Raw genomic sequence first — 5,278 nt, forward strand, 5'->3', positions numbered from 1 at the left:
AGGTGTGCCTAATAAAGTGGCCAGCCAGTGTAAATTACACATATAATAAAAAGTCAGGCTCGAAATTATTCGTACCCCTGGCAAATTCTGAGTTCAAATATTTAAAAAAAATCTGATATTTCTTCCCCAGCATGATGCTTCTTGTACATCCTCTTATTACCTTTTGGGAGAAGCCCGTTTGTCCATATTTGACCCAACATTGGGTTACAACAACCCATCATTTTTAGAGTCATTCATTCATTGTCTTTTTGGCATAGTCCATTTATTAATCTGGGGTCGCCACAGTGGAATGAACCGCCAACTTATCCAGCATATGTTTTACGCAGCGGATGCCCTTCCAGCTGCAACCCATCTCTGGGAAACATCCATACACACTCATACACTACGGACACTTTAGCCTACCCAATTTACCTGTACCACATGTCTTTGGACAGTGGAGGAAACCGGAGCACCAGGAGGAAACCCACGCGAAGGTGGGGAGAACATGCAAACTCCACACAGAAACGCCAACTGACCCAGCTGAGGCAGTGGCGCAACAAGGGGGTATGCAGTATATGCGGCGCATAGGGGCGCCACACATGGGGGGGCGCCGTTGTGCCAAAACTATTTTTTTAAATTATCCTTATTAAAAGTTTCAAATAATAAAAATAAATAAATAGGTTTGGTAAAAAAACATTATTTTGCATTTTAAACGAATATAATATTGTTATTGTTTAATTCAAAATCCTTTAACACAATAACATGCAGTCCCACAGCCGAAAGTGTTCATGTAGATGTAACTGTTTAGATTTGCTTTTGTTTTTATCAAAATAAACTGTCAAATCATACATAATGTCAAAAGTTATAAGATTAATCTGAAAATTTGTCTTCATTTATTATTAATTAATTAATATAAAATAAGAGGGATCACACAAAATTTGAACCCGCATACCCCTCAGTAAATGTGTAGTTGCGCCCCTGAGCTGAGGCTCGAATCAGCGACCTTCTTGCTGTGAGGCGACAGCACTACCTATTTCCCCACCACGTTGTCCAATTTTTAGAGTCATTACATATTAAATTCTGTCTAGTGTGTGTTTGGTCATATTCCGTACGGATTTATGGGTTTTAACTAGAGCAAAATAAAAACAAAATGCCATTGGCTGTTTTTTTTTTTAAGGGGAGGGGCTATTATATGTCCTGCCCTGTCTTCATGTTTCAGGTTACGTCACAACATCAAAATAAAAAACAAAATCCACATTTCAAAGCACTTGACGGGACCCTTTTTAACCATTACAAATTGAACGCAGTTGGCGGTTCATTCTGCTGTGACAGCCCCTTATGAATTAGACTAAGCTGAAAGAAAAAAAAACAATGTTCACTCAAATAATAGTTACACGTAAATTATAGTAAACATTCAGACATACAGTTCAGGTGATGAGGTGGCGCAGTAGGTAGTGCTGTCGCCTCACAGCAAGAAGGTCGCTAGTTCGAGCCTTGGCTGGGTCAGCTGTGTAGAGTTTGCATGTTGCGTGTTCCCCCACAGCCCAAAGACATGCGGTACAGGTGAATTGGGTAGGCTAAATTGTCCGTAGTGTATGAGTGTGAATGAGTGTGTATGGATGTGTCCCAGTGATGGGTTGCAGCTGGAAGGGCATCCGCTGCGTAAAACATGTGCCGGATAAGTTGGTGGTTCATTCCGCTGTGGCGACCCCAGATTAATAAAGGGACTAAAAGAAAATGAATGAATGAATTCTACAGTTCAGACAGTGGCACAGTGGCTCAGTGGTTAGCACTGTCGCCTTACAGCAAGAAGGTGGCTGGTTCAAGTCCCAGCTGGGCCTGTTGGCATTTCTGTGTGGAGTTTGCATGTTCTCCCCATGTTGGCATGGGTTTTCTCCGGGTGCTCCGGTTTCCCCTACAGTCCAAACACATTTGTTATAAGTTAAATGGAAGGTATCCATTGTATAAAACATATGCTGGAATAGTTGGCGGTTCATTCCGCTGTGGTGACCCTTGATAATTAAGAGACTAAGTCAAAGTAAAATTAATGAATGAATTCTACAGTTCAAATTACAATTATAGTAACATCCAACTCAGAAACAGATGTAAAATTGATCTAAAATGATCTGATCCCCAGTCGTGAACACAACTTTATTTGCCATTCATGTTTAATTTACAGCTCAAACTCATAAACTCTTATTAATGATAATCCCAATAGCATCATGTGAAAGCTGCATTAATAAATGCTAGGACGGCGTAAACAAATCCATTGTGGGCTTTCCTTTGGATCACTAGATTAATTTGGGCTTTATTGTTTGTGTAATCACCCACAACACTTTCATTAGATGTTTCGAGCAATCAGGCTCAATTACATTCACTTCCAATGGATCTGAAGCCGAGAGAAGGCCTCTGGTCATGTACTGCAGCGGGCTAATAACAGCTGCTGTTTTTATGCAAGTGTGAAATGAAGGTTGGTTCCCACTGCAGTACACATATGCGATGCACACTTGCAAAAATACATCATCGAATAATCAAATCAGTCTCTTACGAAAAACGGGATTTCATTCTATCTAATAGAAACAGACCTGCCTCAAACGCAATTATAGATATTACTTCCATAAATGTCTGCAGTACAGCTTTCAATGAGTATTAGGCTGTTCTATATATAGCAAAATTAGGGTTATCACAATACGTACAGCAGACATGTGTGATTAATTTGATTGCATTTGTTTTTCCTATACTATGGAAGCCTATGGTTACCGGTTTTCTTTTGGCAGAAAAAAATAAACTGATAAAAGGTTTTAAACTGCTTGTGAGTGAGTAAATAGAGTAAATTTTCACTTTAATTTAATTTTACTGTACCTTTTACAGGTAGCATTTGCATTTTTTTCTACTATGGAAGCCCATGGCTACCCGTTTTCAGCATTCTTCCAACTATCTTCTTTTAGCTGGAGAAAAAAAAGAAACTCATAAAGGCTTGGTACCACTTGAATGAGGGAGTAAATTCATTTCATATAAAATCATATATTCATTTTACTGTCTCTGTAACAGGTTTTTTCCTACTATGGAAGTCTATGGTTACCGGTTTTCAGCATTCTTCCAACTATCTTTTTTTAGAAGAAAATTGAAACTCATAAGAGTTTGGAACGACTTGAGAGTAAGTAAATAGAGTAAATTTTCATTTTTTTAATTTCATTGTCCCCTTAACAGGTAGCATTTGTATTTCCTAATATGGAAGTCTATAGTTACCGGTTTTCAGCATTTTTCAAACTATCTTTTTTTTTATTTTTTTTAGCAGAAAATAGAAACTCAGAGTTTGGAATGACTTGAGAGCGAGTAAATAAAAAGTCATTTTTAACTTTTTAATTTTACTGTGTCTTTAACAGGTTGTTTTTCCTACAATAAAGTGGTAGGAAAGTCTTTGGTTATTGGTTGTCTTCTTTTAGCAGAAAAGAAAAAAAAACTCAAAAAAGGTTTAAAACCACTTGAGTTTAAGTTGATAAAGTAAACTTTCACTTTTTAATTCCACTGTACTTTTAACAGGTAGCATTTGTTTTTCCCACAATGGAAGTCTGTGGTTACCGGTTTTTATCTTTCTTCAAACAATCTTCTTTTAGCAGAAAAAATGAAATTCTATAAAGATTTGGAACCACTCGAGATTGAGTAGCGAGTAAATATTCACTTACTAATTTTACTGTCCCTTTAACAAATTGCATTACCATGGAAGTCTATGGTTACCAGTTTCAGCATTCTTTGAAACATCTTCTTTTAGCAGAAAAGAAAAAACTCATAAAATGTTTGGAACCACTTGAGGGTGAGTAAATAGAACGTAAACTTTCATTTCTTAAATTCCACTGTAATTTTAACAGGTAGCATTTATTTTTTCTACAATGAAAGTTTATGGTTACCGGTTTTTAGCTTTCTTCAAACTATCTTCTATTAGCAGAAAAAAAGGAATTTCATAAAGATTTGGAACCACTTGAGGTTGAGTAAATAGAGAGTAAATATTCACTTATTAGCTTTACTGTCCCTTTAAAATGTTGCATTTGTTTTTCCTACTTTGAAAGACTATGGTTACCAGATTTCAGCTTGCTTCAAACTATCTTCTTTTAAAAGAAAAAAAAACTGATAAAAGGTTTTAAACCACTTGAAAGTGAGTAAATAGAGTAATTTTTCCCTTATTTAATGTTGTGACTGTGGTCGTAACACCCTTTAACAGGTAGCATTTGGTTTTCCTGCTATGGAAGTCTATGGTTACCAGTTGTCAGCATTCTTCAAAATGTCTTCTTTTTGCAGAAATAAGAAACTCATAAAGATTTGAAACCACTTGATGATAAGTAAATAGAGAGTAAATATGCACTTTTCAGTTTCACTATGCCTTGAACAGGTAGCATTTATTTTTCATACAAAGGATGTCAATGGTTACCGGTTTTTATCTTTCTTCAAACTATTTTCTTTTAGCAGAAAATAAGAAACTCATAAAGGTTTGAAACCACTTGAGGTTGAGTAAATAGGGTAAATTTTCACTTTTTAATTTCACTGTACCTTTAACAGATTGTGTTTGTTTTTCTTACTATGGAAGTCTATGGTTACCGGTTTTTAGCTTTCTACAAACCCTCTTCTTTTAACAGAAAAAAATAAACTGATAAAAGGTTTTAAACCACTTGAAAGTGAGTAAATAGAGTAATTTTGCACTTTAATTTTACTGTCCCTTTAACAGATAGCATTTGTTTTTCCTAGTATAGAAGTATATGGTTACCATTTTTCAGCATTCTTTGAAATGTCTTCTTTTAGCAGAAATAAGAAACTCATAAAGATTTGGAACCACTTGAGGATGAGTAAATAGAGAGTAAATGATCTCTTTTTAGTTTCACTGTCCCTTTAACATGTAGCATTTGTTTTTCATACAATGGAAGTCTATGGTTACCGGTTTTCAGCTTTCTTCAAACTATCTCTTTTAGCAGATTAAAAGAAACTCATAAAGGTTTGGAACCACTCAAGGATATGTAAACAGACAAAATTTTCACTTTTTCATTTCACTGTCCCTTTAACAGGTAGCATTTGGTTTTCCTGCTATGGAAGTCTATGGTTACCAGTTGTCAGCATTCTTCAAAATGTCTTCTTTTTGCAGAAATAAGAAACTCATAAAGATTTGAAACCACTTGATCATAAGTAAATAGAGAGTAAATATGCACTTTTCAGTTTTACTGTCCCTTGAACAAGTAGCATTTATTTTTCATACAATGGATGTCAATGGTTACCGGTTTTTATCTTTCTTCAAACTATCTTCTTTTAGCAG

At 35.6% G+C, this 5,278-nt stretch overlaps 1 long non-coding RNA gene across 1 annotated transcript; it reads left to right on the top strand.

Annotated features, from left to right (window-relative positions):
• The first annotated feature begins 1,068 nt into the window (after nt 1–1,068).
• LOC147844523 (uncharacterized) lies at nt 1,069–4,943 on the top strand. Its single transcript, XR_015490682.1, has 3 exons — nt 1,069–3,642; nt 3,970–4,114; nt 4,611–4,943. It is a non-coding gene; the product is annotated as an uncharacterized LOC147844523 (long non-coding RNA).
• Nucleotides 4,944–5,278: the final 335 nt, after the last annotated feature.

The sequence above is a fragment of the Danio rerio genome, chromosome 5 (genome assembly GCF_052040795.2).
Source record: "Danio rerio strain M-AB ecotype USA chromosome 5, GRCz13ab, whole genome shotgun sequence".
Taxonomy (NCBI): Eukaryota; Metazoa; Chordata; class Actinopteri; order Cypriniformes; family Danionidae; genus Danio; species Danio rerio.